This window comes from Hemitrygon akajei, chromosome 25, assembly GCF_048418815.1.
Source record: "Hemitrygon akajei chromosome 25, sHemAka1.3, whole genome shotgun sequence".
NCBI classification, from domain to species: Eukaryota; Metazoa; Chordata; class Chondrichthyes; order Myliobatiformes; family Dasyatidae; genus Hemitrygon; species Hemitrygon akajei.
The window spans coordinates 50,277,094-50,294,664 of NC_133148.1; positions in this window are offsets into that span (position 1 = coordinate 50,277,094).

Here is a 17,571-nt window from a genome sequence, read left to right on the forward strand (position 1 = left end):
ATAATTCCGAACCATCTAGACTCTTTTTTTGCTGTAGCATTTAAATGTACCAACTTTTTTTTTGTTCCATATGCTCTTGTAAAGTTTCTTTTAAGTAATTACCTGGATTTTTTTCACATCTTAAAGAAAAACTGGACAATTTAAACATGATTGTTTTTACTTCTGTGCAAATATTTCAATGTTGACGAATTTGAAGCCAAAAGTTAAATAATTTATAATGGTTTGAGTGTCTGGTGGTGTAAAGACTGATAAGATTGGAAAATTTGATGGTCACAGAAAGTCTTTATCTTAAAATGCATTTTTATTTCTGAAAAAGACTGGTTTGGAGGGTTTTAACCTCAGAAGATATAGTGGGAGAACTGTTGATAGGGTGTAGTTAAGTTTGAACCATCTAGAACTTTTTTTTGCAGCATTTAAATGAATTGTTTTTTTTAAATTCCGTATACTTTAGTGAAGATTTTTTAAAGTAATTATTTGGATTTCCTTGTGTTTTAAAGACAGATTGGACAACTTAAAGATGGCGATTGTTATTCTTTTGTGAAAATATTTCAAAAATTGTTTTGGATGTGTTTTTCTTCCCTTATCTAATATTATAAAGGTTACTTTCAAATTGAAGGTTGTTTTGTTTTACAAGAAAAACACTATCCTTCCAAGTTAATTATACTGAGATATATGTTGACTGTAATGAGATTTATATTCGGTAGAGGGAGATAGAAATTACTTTTTTATTTTTTTTTATTACTTAGGTAGGTGGAGTTGTATTTGCATCTATGCTTTTCTTGGGGCATGCATCGATTGACATCAACTTGTTTCTAGGGTTTGTAGATTGGGTGTTTTTTTTTTCTTTTTTTATCCCCATTATGGAATCCTGGAGCATACACTAATTATTATTATTGTTGTTCATCTCCACCATTTTCGATCACCTTATCCTGACATGTGTCTAACTACTTTTTTGAGATACAATGTTTCATGATGATATCAAAGCAGTTAAATGTTTTAACTTGGAATGTTCACAGTTGGAATCACCCTATTAAGCGTAAGAAAACATTTAAAGTTAAAAACTGATTCCAGTCTGATATAATTTTTGCTCAAGAGATGCATATCAGGTTATGTGATAAAAATAAATTTTTTAAATTTTGGAAGGGCTCTCTATTTCATGCAAATTTCCAGAGTAAAACTAGAGGTGTCTCTATTTTTATCGACTCCAATATTCCTTTTAATCAGGAGGATATTATAGCCAATATTAATGGTAGATTTTTAATTGTTAAAGGAATAATTTGTAATAAGAAAATAGTTTTGGTTAATATTTATGGACCAAATGTTGATGAGCCATCATTTTTTTTAAAAAGGCGTTTTTGCTCTATTACCTGATTTAAATGAATATATGTTATTAATGGGTGGTGATTTTAATACTTGCTTAAATCCTTTGATGGATAAGTCATCATCCAAACATCAACTTCCTAATCGTTCTGCATCACCTATTAATTGCTTTTTAACTGATTATGGTTTAATTGAAATCTGGAGGCATATACATCCTAGTGATAAAGAATATTCCTTTTTCTCACATGTTCATAATAAATATTTGAGAGTCGACTATTTAATAGTCAACCCTTGACTTTTATGTAATGTTCAGAAATGTGAGTATGATGTGATTGCTATCCCTGATCATGCTACTTTAACATTTAATATTTGAATTGAAAGATGTTGTTTCTACCAGACCATTTTGGCATTTTCCAGAACATTTAGTACAAAGCTCAGAATTAGTTGAGTTTATTGAAACTCAGATAAAAGAGTTTTTTCTCTTTAATAATATAGGAAACATCTCAACGTTAGTAATTTGGGATACATTAAAAGCTTATCTATGTGGTCAAATTAGATTGTATATAGCTACATTGAAGAAACAAACAAGAATGAAATTAGATAAAATCTCTAAACAAATTAAAGAATTAGATAACATTAATGCAATCTCTCCAAATGTTGTTTCATTTAAAAGAAGAGTAGAACTACAATCACAGTATAACTTACTAGTAACATATCCTATTGAAGGATATTTGCTTAAATTGAAAAGTCAATTTTATATTTCTGGGAATATTAAGCGCTTAGCTTCCCAACTAAGAGCAGTTAGAGCTAAAAGGCAAATTTTAAAGATTTGTAAAAACAATGGAGATATAGTAAGTAACTATGAGGATATTAATAACACTTTTCAAGATTTTTACTCTGATCTTTATAGATCTCAATTTCCTACAGCTTCCTCCAAAGTGGAGGCTTTTTTTTTTAAACATAGGATTAAATTTCCACAAATTTCTGATGAAGATCAACAGATGCTTGATGCTCCAACTACCAAGCATGAAATTTAGAAAGCCATTTTATCAATGCAATCAGGTAAAGCTCCTGGACTTGATGGTTATTCGGTGGGATTTTTCAAAAAATTTGTACGATTACATTCTCCGTATCTTTTGGAAATATTTCATGAATCCTTTGAGAAGGGAAATTTACCTGCTTCTTTTTATGAAACATCTATTTCCTTAATTCTTAAAAAAAGTTAAAGACGCTGTTGAATGCTCATCATATTGACCTGTTTTGCTATTAAATGTGGATGCAAAAATTCTTTCTAAAATAATGGCTAACTGCTTGGAAAATATTTTAATTAAAATCATCTCTATGGACCAAACGGGCTTTATTAAAGGCCGTTACTCTTTCTCTAATGTTCGGAGATTAATGAACATTATTTATTCACCATTATCTAAGCAACTTCAATGTGTTATCTCTCTTGATGCAGAAAAGGCATTTGATAGAGTTGATGGGCCATATTTGTCAAAGTATTAGAAAAATTTGGTTTTGGTAATAATTTTAATAGATGGATTCAAATGATTTATAAGAATCCTATTGCCATGGTCATTACTAACAATTACAGGTCTTTCTTTTCACTTTCTCATGGTACCAGACAAGGATGTCCATTAAGTCCTTTATTATTTAATCTTGTATTGGAGCCATTAGCTAAAATATTATGTGAGGCCAAAAACATTCATGGTATATCTATAAATGGAACCATACATAAGATCTCTCTTTATGCAGATGATTTTTTTTTACTTCGAATCTTGAGGAATCAATTCCTAATGTTTTGGAAACACTTAAAGATTTTGGAACATTTTTAGGATATAAACTTAATTTGAATAAAAGTGAATTGTTTACATTAAATGCTCCTGTTAGTACATATAATGATATTCCTTTTAGAATTGTTAATACATTTAGATATTTAGGTATTATAATTACTAAAAAATATAAAGATCTTTATAAAGCAAATATAGTTCCTTTAGTAGACTTCATGAAACTACTATTTTCTAGATGCAATCCACTTACTCTTTAATAGGTCATATCCATGCTGTGAAAATGATGATTTTACCTAGATTTTTTATATATTTTCCAAAATATACTTATGTTTTTAATGTTACGGATTCAAGCAACAACAAATATATGAGTTAGGCAGGGGTTTTTATACCAAATAACACGTTTAACACTGAAAACAAACCCCCCAATAGTAAACAAAACACTAACATAACCGGAAATCAGCTGCTGTGCGGCAGCTTAAACAGTTCTTAAAGTAATGAAGCATAAACAGTTCTTAAAGCGATGTTGCAAAAACAGTTCTTCAAAGTAGTATTGCCAAAAGTTCAGAATGCTCACAGTCCATTTAAGGGAGAGACTTTTTAAGACGATTTAAATTCTCTTTCACGTCGTGTTGCTTCGGTTCCCAAGATCGAACTTTTCCCATGAAGAATTTACGTACCGAAACGAAACGGCTTAAAGGCACTGACCTCTCCTTTACAGAACTATTCCCAATTCTTTCTGCTATTTCGCAGGGATTAACATGAGAACAGTCAACAAATTCCTTCCGAATAAAGATCAAACAAGGTCGAACCTGTTTCACCGTCGAAATCGATTCTCCTCGATCTTTAACTCCCAAACTCCGATCTTCACTCTCCACTGATTCTCAACTAGCAGTATTGTAAAGAAACTGCTGGCAATAACCTTTTAAACTTTAGGCATTGGATAAAACTTTATCTTTCAACTAAACTGCGTCATAACATTAAATCACGCAGTGGCATGAAGTCAACATGGCAAATCCAGCCGCGAACTGCCCCTCCTCACAGGGAGGGGTCCTCCTTTTATACCCTGTAAAAAAAACCTGTCACATGACCTCTACTGGCAGGAAGATGACGTCACTCCACCATCACAAGACCATTACCTCAAGTCCAGTATAGCTTCAACCCCAGTCACGTGACAAGGGTACCACTGTCACGTGTATGTAACATTAACAAAAAAAAAATTTCGATCAAATTGACTCTTATTTTTTCCTTTATTTGGAACAATAAGAGACCAAGAATTAATAAGTACCATTTATAAAAACCCAAAAAAGATGGTGGACTTGCACTTCCTAATTTAAGATTGTATTATTGAGCTGTGAATATTAGACAATTATATTTTTGGTTATACTGGCTCGATAAGAGCCAAAAACCACTATGTGTTGGAAAAAAGAGAGAGATACTGCTTCTACCTCTTCTAACAATTCTGAGTGAGGCAGAGAGATCTGTATTTACTGACAATTACCTTTATTGCTCAAACTAACAAGTACGTGAATTCATACACTAAATACATTATGCACACACCTGCTAAGTATCCGGGACTCTCCTGGATAGTCAAAGAATAGCAAAGGTATTACCCAGGTGGAGGAATTTATGCTGGCCAGGCGTTCCTTGTTCCTCGTGGTCCCAATTCACTCTCCACGTGCTTCACGCAGGGTTCTTCTCACTTGTATCTGTGACGGTTATTCTTCGAAGTTACCACCACCGGCGCACACAAAGCATCCACTTTTCTATCCATTGCTTATCAATTCAAATGTCACATTCCCATGTCATTGGCTGCAGGTCATGTGCCAGGCCTTTAACACCTGGTCATTGGCTCTGGTCCAAGCCAGCATCCATCTATTATCCTCTTCCCATCAAGGGACAGTTGCTGACTCATGGCTCTTTGTTCTCAGTCAGCAATGAGCTTGAATTGCCTCAGGCATTCACAATCCAGCATGTTATAGCCAACCAAAGAACACCTCACAAATAACTCATTTGGAAATGACCTCCAGTCTAGCAGATTACCTGAAGAGTCTTCGTGCCTTCTTTAAAACTAATCAAGTCCAGCACGTCAAGCTCACAAAATGGAGAATCGAGTGTCTTCACAAAATGGCAGCCTCCATCCGCCAAGCACACGGCAAGAACAAAGACTGCTTCCACTGTCCTTGATTCATTTGAATTCACTGATTTGAAGATTTCATTCTTTCTGGCCAACATATCCCTCCTCTTGATCCAAAGATTTATCTTAGGATCACTATCCTCCTCTATTCTATTGACCATCCATTGGATTGCCATGGATCCCCAGCAGGTGTGCTGCACTTACACTATAACTTTTACTTACTAAATTCATACCATTTTTACTGGCCACCTTTTTTCAGTAGTGCAAAATCATTCCCTCTACCTTTCACATAATTTCAGCCTTCCATCTTCTGAACTGATACACATTAAATAATACAATCACAAGTGTACAAAAAATTAATATTACTGCAGCTTGTGAGATTATCCTCACCCATGGATATATTTGAACATTTGATCCCCAATTCCAAAATTTATCCCAAAAGTCTAAGTCACTCAACATTTCATTTGCCTTCTCAGCATGTGTCTTAATAACTTTTGAATGTTCAGACCACTGCTGAATTATTTCCTTTGCCTCCTCCACCACTCGTGTCCAGTCTGCAGTCAAATGAGGAATCAGTGGCAACTCAGTTGCAACATAGTCCCACAAATATCGATCTGTATCGGTTCGCTGGATTGAAAGACTATCCTCCGCAACCTTCTCCACTGCTGGTTTATGCAAAGTTTGTCCTCCAATAGTCAAATTTAAAGTCACATCCTCAATTACAACATTGTGACTTTCCAAAGGACACCCTTTCCATCCTTTGGTATAACTCATAGCTGATGTTGCTATATAATATATTTGTCCCACCAGTGCATACTGCAGAAAAGATTCATTACCCACAGGCAAAATAGACAAAGAGCAATTTTCATAAGTATGAAATCCACAATCCACAAGTTTTGTCTGGTCATCTCTTCTGGACAAGCCCAGTGATTTCCCCCCTCAATGACATTTCGATAAATCTATTCATTTTCTGATACTATTCATAACAATAGCATGTTTTGGTGGGTTGCTTAAGGATATCCAAGTATTCTCATGATATTTACCTACATTGTGAACCCTTTTCAAGGAGTAAGTTAAATTATTTCCAGGATGGGGAATGTGGAATACTGCACACACATAAAACCTCCCTTTATCATCATCACAAGTACCCAGTACCCTATGGAATATTTAATGTTTTATTCACACACATCAAACCATCTACCCCAGCATAATACAAATTTGAGTCTTCCATTACTTTCACATGTGCCCACATTACCCATATCCATTGAGAAAAGTTTATTTTGATCACCGAATAGTCTTCATATAATGACGTTGTTGTTGACAAGTTCATCGGCAGTAATGTTTCAGAAGCACAACCAATCATGACCCCAGTCATGGTCAATTCCATCACCATAAAATGCATTATTCTCTTCATATTGAATTAAATCTGTAAATACACAAAGGGTAATATCTACTCTTATTTCCAGTTTCAATCTTGAATTACTTTAAATCTATGTTTTCTATCTGGTTTTCCAACCCATGCAATCTAGGCTCCCAATCATCTCTGGACTCAAGTCGTCCATCTTTTCTCACCCAATTTCATTTCAAGACAGGGGAAGCAGCAACCAATGTATTTCTCCTCCTTATTTTATTTACACATCTCCCTTGTTTCTCAAACTGAGAAAATGGAAAAACTCCTCCTTGGTCAGATGTGTTGCCATCTACTTGGAATAACTGTTCTAAATTCAGATCTTCCAAATGAGAACTATTGAGTACATCAATTGTCAAGTCTCCAAAATTAGGACCATCATGTACATCAATTGTTACATGTCGATGAAGATAATTTTTCTGTTTCTCCCCCACCAATTTCAACTGGTTGATGTGGTACCATCCACTTTTATCTGGAGAAGTTAGCACCCTCTATACTGATTGACTTGCTTTGTCTATGATTTCATAGGGCCCTGCAAACCTTGGATTTAAAAATGAAGTGGGTTGGTGTATTCTAATCATCACTCTTTGTCCTGGGCTTCATTCTATGGGACTGACTTTTGAGTCAAAGTAGGCTTTTCTCTGCTGCTGCTTCTTTCCTATTTGATGAGCTGCCACATAATTGGCCTCTTTCACTGTCTCTACCAACTGTTGTACCCACTTTTCTGACACAATCCCAACTATTTCAGGTTCTGACAAATCTAACCCTAACAACTCCTCTAACCTTTTCATGTTTCTTCCAGTCATGAGTTTATAAGGGGTGTAACCTGTTGAAGTTGCCTCTGTATTCCTTATTACCATCAACACATATGGCAGAACTGCTTGCCATGTTGTTCGATGTTGTTGTACCATTTTGGCCATCATGTTTTTTAAAGTTCGGTTCATTATATCCACAATTCCACTAGACTGTGGTCTATAGGGTATATGAAATTTCTGCTTAATTCCTAAAAGTGCCATGGCATCTTGCATTATCTGGGCTGCAAAATGTGTGCCTCTATCTGACTCTATACTCCGAGGTAATCCCCAACGAGTAAAAACCCTTTCCAATAAGATTTTTGCAGTAGCTTTGGCTGCGTTAGTCTTAGTTGGGAAAGCTTCCACCCATTTGGTGAAAGTGTCTACTACTACAAGGGTATATTTGTACCCGCCTGTGGTTGGTGGCAAGGGTCCAACATAATCTATCTGCAAATTAGTCCAAGGTCCTTCCACTGGTCTGGTATGTCAGAGGGCTCCTTTCTTTACATTTCCGTCAGGATTATATTGTATACAAATCAAACAATTCTTGACATAGTGTTCCACATCCTCCTTCATCCTAGGCCACCAACACACCTCCTTGATTTTTTTCAGGGTTCTTTCAGCTCCCAGGTGTCCCCATAAATCATGGTACCAGTGGATCATCTGATTTCTTCCTAACTCTGGAACCACAAACTTTCCTTCATATAGGACTACTCCATCTTTAACATGTACACCCTTGTATTCTTCATACATTTCTGACCTTACTCCTATTTTTTTTTTAATTCTTTATCCTTCTTCTGCCCCTCAGATAAATCCATAACCTTAATATGTTGTTCCTTCTGCCTTCCCATCTCCCCAATCTGTGGTTGCCATTCCTGTCCATTTAAAGCACCTTGCTTTGCTAACTCATCAGCCTTCTTATTCCCCTCAGGGGATAATTTAGAGTGAGCTTTCACCTTTACAACTCCATATTCTTTCCCCTTTGCTTCTTCAAATATATATTGCAGCAGAGCAGCAGATGGAAGGGGCTTTCCGTCAGCTGAAACAAACCCTCTTGCTTCCCACAGAGGTAAATGTTCTATAAGGCTGTTACAAACATACATACTATCAGAGTGTATGACTGATCCAGGTGGAAAATATTCTGGGTGGCTAACCACGTATGCTACAGCTGCCAATTCTGCTGCTTGTGCGCTCAAAGTTTGGGTAGCTTTAAAGCTATACTATACCTTTACTGTCCCTGTTCATCCTCTACGTAAATGTCACACCCAGTTCTCCTCTCACCATCCTGTACTGATGAGGAGCCATCCACAAAAATTTTAAAATAGGGTTTTCCCTTCTTTGTGTCTTTGGTCTCAAGCATTATTTTGTCTGATTCGTCACTACCCCCTCCTGTTTGTTTTGATACGAATGGTCCCTTGGGATCATTTGCTATCAGACCCTGACACTCATGTTCATCACCTTGGTACACCAGGTTGTCAGCTAACATAGTGGTGGCACTTACTCGTTTTACAGTTACATTTCTCCCTTGCAACAGCAGTGTCCACCTGGCAATTCTGTTTTGGCTTTCTGAGCCGTCTTTAATCCTTCCATCTAACAGTAATTGTATGGGGGTATGTTCTGTCAATATCGTAAGTGGATTAAGTCCCACTATGTAGTTGAAATGTTGTACTGCCCAGAAAACCGCTGACAAGTGTTTTTCACAAACTGTATACCCCTGTTCTACTGGTGAGAGCATGCGTGATGCATACGCTACTGGTCTTAACTTCCCATGCGTCTCCTGTAATAGGACTGCTGAAAGGGTGGTATCAGTTGTAGCCACCTCCAATGAGAATGGTTCATTCGGATTTGGGGTTTTCAAAGCAGGCGCCATGGCCAGTGCTTGCTTCAGAGCTGTGATGGCCTGAGTGTGTTCTGATTTCCATTCCCATGCCACATTCTTTTTCAGTAATTCCATTAAAGGAGCTGCTTTAGTGGAAAATCCATCAATGTGATCCCTACAGTAGCCTATTAGCCCCAGAAAGGACCTCAGCCCTTTCACATCTTGAGGAATAGGCAGTTTCATAACCAACTCTACTCTTCGTTTATCAATTTCTCTTTTTCCCGGTGTCAAGGTCATTCCCAAATAACAAACTTCTTGTTTCATCACCTGTGCTTTTTTAGGATTTACCTTTAGTCCCAATGCATGCAATAATTGTAACAATTCTGTCAATAGCTGATAATGTTCCTGCTTAGTTTCCGTCTGCAGGAGTAGATCATCTGCATATTGGACCAAGCATTCAGGCTTTGCGAACCTCTTTAAGCCTTCCTTTAAATGCTGGTGAAATATAGATGGGGAATTATGGAACCCCTGTGGTAGGGCAGTCCATGTATATTGCTGTCCCTGAAAGGTAAATGTAAACTTGTATTGACATTCTCTTTCTAATGGGATAGACCAAAATCCATTGTTTATGTCTAAAACTGTAGACCATTGCGCTTTTTCATTCTGTTTGACTACTGTTTCTGGGTTAGATGCTACAGTTGGGACTGTTAAAGGGGTTACTTTATTCAGCTCTCGATAGTCTATTGTCAATCTCCAACTACCATCTGGTTTCCTCACTGGCCATATGGGTGAGTTATTAGTTGAGGCTATGGGCCTCAGTACCACTTGTACCAAACTCTGTATTACCTTACCCACATCTTCCTCAGCTTTCTTTGGAAATCCATATCGCTTCTGTGGTTTGGGGTCTGGACCTTGTATGCACACACTGCCAGCCATCTTTCCGCAGTCATGCTTGTACCGTGCAAATGCCCCTAAGTTTTGTGTAATGATTTGCTGTACCATGTGATCATTGCTCATCTCTTCTCTGGTTTTATCCACATTTCCCCCATGGTGCAGATTCTATCCTGATATTTACCTACTGGAATTTGTCTGTGACATGTATCATTCATACCGGTTGGCATTCGCCAAATCATACAGTTAACTGGATCAAAACAAAGTCCTGCTTTGGCCATGTAATCACTCCCCAGTATGTGTTCCTGCTCCCGGGTTAATTCAACTAGCACTATGGAATGTTCTAATGTTATGTCTCCTATTCTAACTTCTAAGGGTGCACTCATAATTCCCACTTATGAATGACCTGTAAATCCACTTAAGAAAATTTTACCTTGTATTTCCCAGTTTGCATTAGTTACGTTAATGGTGTTGATGGTGGTTCGGGATCCTCCAGTGTCGCATAAAAAGGTAACAGGGCGGCCTCTGACCCAACCATTTACTAGAGGTCTTCCAGTTTCGTCCCACCTTGTGTCACACAACCATGTTGGTGAGGCCTGACACCGTCATTGAAGCTCGGGGTTCAATCCCCCAGAAGGCGATGTCTCCACCACATTGTTTTGTGGGCTTGTTCTGTCTGGCCCCTCCAAGGTCACACCTCCTTGCACTACTCTGCCACCTCTTAGGTTTGGACATTCTCTCTTGATGTCCCTCTCGACCACAGTTATAGCATTTAAACACTCCACCTACAAGTCTCCCTGTTCTCGACACTGTTTCATTTCCTCTGGTTTTCCTAGTCACTTGATAGTGTGGTAGGGTGATATTTGGAGTGTGTCCCCTACCCTCATTTCTCCAGGCAGTTGCCTTACCTCCAACAGACAGCAATTTCCCATTTGCGGGTTTATTTGGCCTTTGTGTCTCCTTTTCCCATGCTCTACTCATTTTCTTCAGTATCCATGCCTTATTATGTGTAGGGTCAGTGGGATCATACATCTCTAATACCTTTTTAGATTCATCGGTAGAGTGAGCCATCAATGTCCTTAACCATCTATTTAAGGGCTCTGGTCCTAACTGGTCTCGATCTACTGTTGTTCCATATAATCCTTGGAACACCGTCCATAAACGGGACGCAAACGCAGTGAGATGTTCACCTCTCCGCTGGTAACATTTGGCTAGCGCCTCTACAGGATCGCCTCTGTTAATACCCATAACCGTCAATATTGCCGTCTTTAATTCATTTGTGCCCCCACCTTGTTGTGGTATATTTGGCAAAGCCAAGTGTATATTTGAATGTAAACACATTATAATCAATTTCCTTTCCTCGGCGTCATCTAGACCGTGTATTATTCTCTGATGATCAGTGGCTTTAAACAGTTCCCGAGGATCATCTCCGAACCCACAAATTCCGATATCTTTGGCAATATCTCTGAGCTGCTGTACTCCAAACGGAGTAGTGTATGTTATATTCTGGTTTTGATTTCCTGCCCCAGCTCCCCTCTCTCGAATAGTAACTACGGGGGCTAGTGGTGCCGTTGGCACCAGCGATTCCTTATGCGGGCGGGGGATCATCAGGATAAAGCGCTTTGTCATTATCAAGACCATATCTAGTTGCATCATCGGCTAAACCGTTCCAATCTATATCTACATATTCACTCTCTTCCCCTCTTTCAGATCCAAATGCGCATATTATTCCCCTCTGTGCAGAGAGTTGGTCCTGCAGCTTTTGTATCTGCTTTAAACACTTTGTGTGGTCACTAGTATTACTTCTGTTTTCAGAAACTGATTTCTGTATCACATTTATAGCTGTTTTTAAATCACTGCACTGTTTCTTTAATTCTTCTGCTTGGCTCTTGGCTAAATTAGCTTCCTTTTCCAGGTTACTCTGTTCTTTAAAGAGTTTCTCGCATTTCAGCTGAAACTGATTCATATGCACCAAAACCGTACTTCTTTGTCCCTGTAAATCTGTAAAATTTCCCTTGAGGAGTTGTAACTCCTTTCTGAGCATTCTGTTTTCGTTTTCTAACTCCTCTCGGATTCTTTTGTTTTCGTCTGCTAACTTATCTCTCTCAGCATCGGCTTTTTGCCCATTTCCTATTAATTCCTCAATGAGGCAGGCAACTGCTACTGGCTTCAGCAGTCCCTTAAATTCCTTGTCCGACAATTTCCCTCGGGCAATTCTAAACAACACTTCACCGCCTTTACCGCTGGTGTGTCCAGCACACTCCCCGTATTGTGGTCATTTCCCCAATACGTACTTCTGGAGGAATTCCCTCCAATCAAAACTATCCAAGTCCTTCGGACTTGCAGATTTCCCTAAATTCTTCATCCTGGGTCACTACCAACCAGTTTCCCAGCCCCGATTTCTCGGTTTTTCACACACGTGGTCTGACTCGAGTCTTGTGCTGACTCCACAAGAGATTTAACCTCAAGCCCACCCAGGGATGCCAATTCTGTTGGAAAAAGAGAGAGAGAGAGATACCGCTTCTACCTCTTCCAGCAATTCTGAGTGAGGCACAGAGAGATCTGTATTTACTGACAATTACCTTTATTATTCAAACTAACAAGTACGTGAATTCATATACTAAGTACCTTATGCACGCACCTTCTAAGTATCCTGGACTCTCCTGGATAGTCAAAGAATAGCAAAGGTATTACCCGGGCGGAGGAATTTACGCTGGCCAAGCATTCCTTGTTCCTCGTGGTCCCAATTCACTCTCCACGTGCTTCACGCAGGGTTCTTCTCGCTTGTATCTGTGATGGTTATTCTTCGAAGTTACTGCCACTGGCGCACACAAAGCATCCACTTTTATATCCACTGCTTATCAATTCAAATGTCACATTCCCGTGTCATTGGCCGCAGGTCATGTGCCTGGCCTTTAACACCTGGTCATTGGCTCTGGTCCAACCAGCATCCATCTATTATCCTCTTCCCATCAAGGGACAGTTGCTGACTCATGGCTGTTTGTTCTCAGTCAACAATGAGCTTGAATTGCCTCAGGCATTCACAATCCAGCATGTTATAGCCAACCAAAGAACGCCTCACAAATACCTCCTTATTTGGAAATGACCTCCAGTCCAGCAGATTACCTGAAGAGTCTTTGTGCCTTCTTTAAAACACTAATCAAGTCCAGCAGGTCAGGCTCACAAAATGGAGAATCGAGTGTCTTCACAAAATGGCAGCCTCCATCCCCCAAGCACACAGCAAGAACAAGGACTGCTTCCACTGTCCTTGGTTCATTTGAATTCACTGATTTGATTGTCATTCTTTCTGGCCATGGGTTGATTGGAATTAAAAGCTGTTAAACAATTTCATTTAACTTCAATATTACGAGCTCCATTATCTATACAGCTCTCTAAAATTACAAATTTAAATTTTAAACAATTTAAGTTGGTTAGTTTTTTTATATCAAAACTTTTCATTTAAACCTTCAATATCCGAACCCATTTTTCTCCTTCAGAAAAATAAAGGGATCCATTTTTTTACAGAGTTATTTTGTGATGGTAGATTGATGACTTTTGGAGAGTTAATTGACAAATACTCTCTTGCTCATAGACATTTTTTTGCAATAATTTCAGGTTAGACATTTTTTACAATGATATTTACCTAAATTTCCATATTTACAAGAATCTGATTTGTTGGATACCATTTTGACATTGAATCCCTTAGTGAAAGGTTCCATTAGCAGAATTTATAATTTATTTTTGTTACAAAAAGAGAACCGATTATTAAAGATTAAACAAGATTGGTAGAGAGAACTTAATATGATCTTTGTGAATGAAAATTTGGTTCAAATTTTGAAAAATGTAAATTCTTCTTCTATATGTACCAGTCACTATTTAATTCAATTTAAAATTGTCAATGGTTATTATTTAACAAAGGAGAGTCTATCTAAGATATTTCCTAGTGTAGATAGTTACTGTGATAGATGTAAAACTGAAGTAGCTACTTTGTCACATATGTTCTGGTCATGTTCTTCATTAAAACTGTTTTGGAAATCTTTATTTTCTACAATTTCTAAAGCTCTGAAAATTAATTTATAACCTAATAGACTAACTGTCCTATTTAGAATAGTTCCGCATCATATTCAGGGTATTTCATCTTCAGATCAACATGTAATTGCATTTGTTACATTGTTGGCAAGAAGGGCTATTTTATTAAAATGGAAAGGTATCTCTTCCCCTACATTAATTGAATGGTTTTCTCAAGTAATGTTATGTCTCAGTTTGGAAAAAAATTAGAAGTAGATCTTTTGAACCTTGATTTGATTTTGAGAGAAGATGGGGTTCTTTTGCCAAATATTACAATTTAATTTGAATTATTTTATATGGTTTCCTTCCAATTTTATAATCTTTTTTAAAAAAAATGTGAATTGGTGGTTGATGACTTTTTTTTCTTTATATATTTAGATGATGGTTAAACATATTGCTTCTGGGGGATTGATTCCTAATGGGTTTTTTTTTGTAGTTAGTGTGGTTTTTTTTTCTTAGTTAGATGGGGTTCTTTTTTTTCCTTCTTTTTTCTTTTTTTTAAATTTTTTTATTTAATTGCGTTTTTAAGTAATTACAAGTGTGGAAAAAAAAATGTATATATCCCTTCCCCCCTCCCCTTAACCGCTCCCCCTAACTTCCCTATATATAAAAAAGAAAGTAAGAAAGAAAAAAAAAGAAAGAAAGAGTGCCTGGTTGTTGGAAGATCTCCACATGTTCCATGGAGTTCTTAATAACTTTAGTATATATATTTATTTATTTCCCCAAGTAACCAATTGTTTCATCTTCAGAGCACCTATATATTTAGTCCTGTCTTTTGTAAATAAGGGCACCAAATTTTCAAAAATGTTTCATATTTATCTCTTAAATTATAAGTAATTTTTTCTAATGGAATACAGTCATAGATTTCTTTCTTCCAACAATCTATACTTAAATATGTATCCGATTTCCAAGTAACTGCAATAGCCTTTTTGGCTACTGCCAGTGCAATTTTTATGAATTCTTTCTGATATTTATTTAGTTTGAGTTTCGGTTTTATCCCTTCAATATCACCTAGTAAAAGTAATATTGGATTATGAGGAAGTTGTATTCCCGTAATTTGTCCCAGTAAAAGTCTTAAATTTGTCCAAAAAGGTTGAATTTTAGAGCAAGACCATGTAGAATGTAAAAATGTACCAGTTTCTTGGTTACATCGGAAACACTGATCAGATAAACTTGGATTTAATTTATTTATTTTTTGTGGTGTAATATATAATTGATGTAGAAAATTATATTGCACTAATCTTAACCGAACATTTATTGTATTTGTCATACTATCAAGACATAGTCTTGACCAACTTGTTTCTTCAATTTTAATATTCAAATCACTTTCCCATTTTTGTCTTGACTTATGGACTCCTTGTTTAATTGCCTGTTTTTGAATCAAATTATACATACAAGATATAATTTTTTTAATATTTCCTTTTTGAATTAAAATTTCTATTTCATTAGGTTTCGGCAATAACATTGTTTGACCTAGTTTTTCTCTTATATAAGCCCTTAGTTGAAAGTAACAAAATAAAGTGTTATTTGATACTTTATATTTATTCTTTAATTGATCAAATGACATTAATATACCTCCTTCAAAACAATCTCCTATGTATCTAATCCCTTTTTGAAACCAATTATATAAAAGTTGATTGTCCATTGTAAAAGGAATAAGTCTATTTTGAATTAAAGATCTCTTTGCTAATAAAGATTTTTTTTGTCTCATCATCAACATTTATCTTATTCCATAAATCAAATGTTTTAATATAGGAGATTCTTTCTTTTCCCGTATCCATTTAGATTCCCATTTATATATAAAATCATCTGGTACGTTTTCTCCTATTTTATCTAGTTCTATTCTAATCCATGCTGGTTTATCTTTCTCAAAAAAAGATGCAATAAATCTAAGTTGATTTGCTTTATAATAATTCTTAAAATTTGGAAGTTGTAACCCTCCTAGATCAAATTTCCATGTCAATTTTTCCAACAATATTCTTGACATCTTACCTTTCCAGAGAAACTTCCTCACATATTTGTTTAACTCTTGAAAAAACTTCTGGGGTAATTGTATTGGTAATGATTGAAATAAATATTGTAGTCTAGGGAATATATTCATTTTTATAGTATTTACTCTACCTACTAATGTTATTGGTAATGCCATCCATTTATCAAGATCTTCCTGAATTTTTTTCAAAAGTGGTGAATAATTTAATTTGTATAAGTTTTTTATGTCATTATCAGCTCTTATACCTAAATATTTTATACCATTTGCCGGCCATCTAAATTGAGTTATTAATCGACATTGACTATAGTCTCCATTAGTAAAAGGTAAAATTTCACTTTTATCCCAATTTACTTTATAACCTGATATTTTCCCATACTCTTCTAATCTATAAGATAATTTACATAATGAATGTAATGGATCTGTTAAATAAAGTAGAACATCATCAGCAAATAAATTAATCTTGTATTCTTCCTGATTAACTCTGAAACCCTTAATGTCTGGGTCCATTCTAATCAATTCAGCTAATGGCTCTATCGCCAACACAAATAAAGCAGGTGATAATGGACAACCTTGCCTAGTTGATCTTGTTAACTGAAATGGTATCGAAATTTGACCATTTGTCACTACTTTAGCTTTGGGATTAGTATATAAGGTTTTAATCCATTTTATAAATGATGTTCCTAATCCATATTTTTCCAATACCTTAAATAAAAAATCCCATTCCAATCTATCAAATGCTTTTTCTGCATCTAAAGCAACTGCCACACTCGTTTCCTCCCTCTTTTGCGCTGAATGGATTATACTAATTAACCGGGTTACATTATCTGCCGATTGTCTATTTTTGATAAATCCTGTTTGATCCATATGCACTAATTTTGGTAAGCATTTAGATAATCTATTAGATAAGATTTTTGCTATTATTTTATAATCAGTATTTAATAAAGAAATAGGTCTATATGATGCTGGTTTTAAAAGGTCTCTATCTTTTTTTGGCAATACTATTAAAATAGCTGTTGAAAAAGATTCTGGAAGTCTATGCATTCTTTCCGCTTGATGTATTAACTCCATAAAGGGAGAAATTAATAAATCTTTAAACTTTTTATAAAATTCAGGCGGAAAACCATCTTCTCCTGGAGATTTATTACTTTGAAGTGATCCCAGAGCTTCTTCAAACTCCTTCAATGTAAAAGGCATACCTAATCCCTTCTGTTCTTCCATATTTAATTTTGGAAGAGTTATTTGTGCTAAAAATCTTTCTATCTTAACATCATCATTTTTTGATTCTGATTTATACAACTCAGAATAAAAATTCTTAAAAGCCTCATTAATTTCTAGAGGCTTATAAGTAACTTTATTC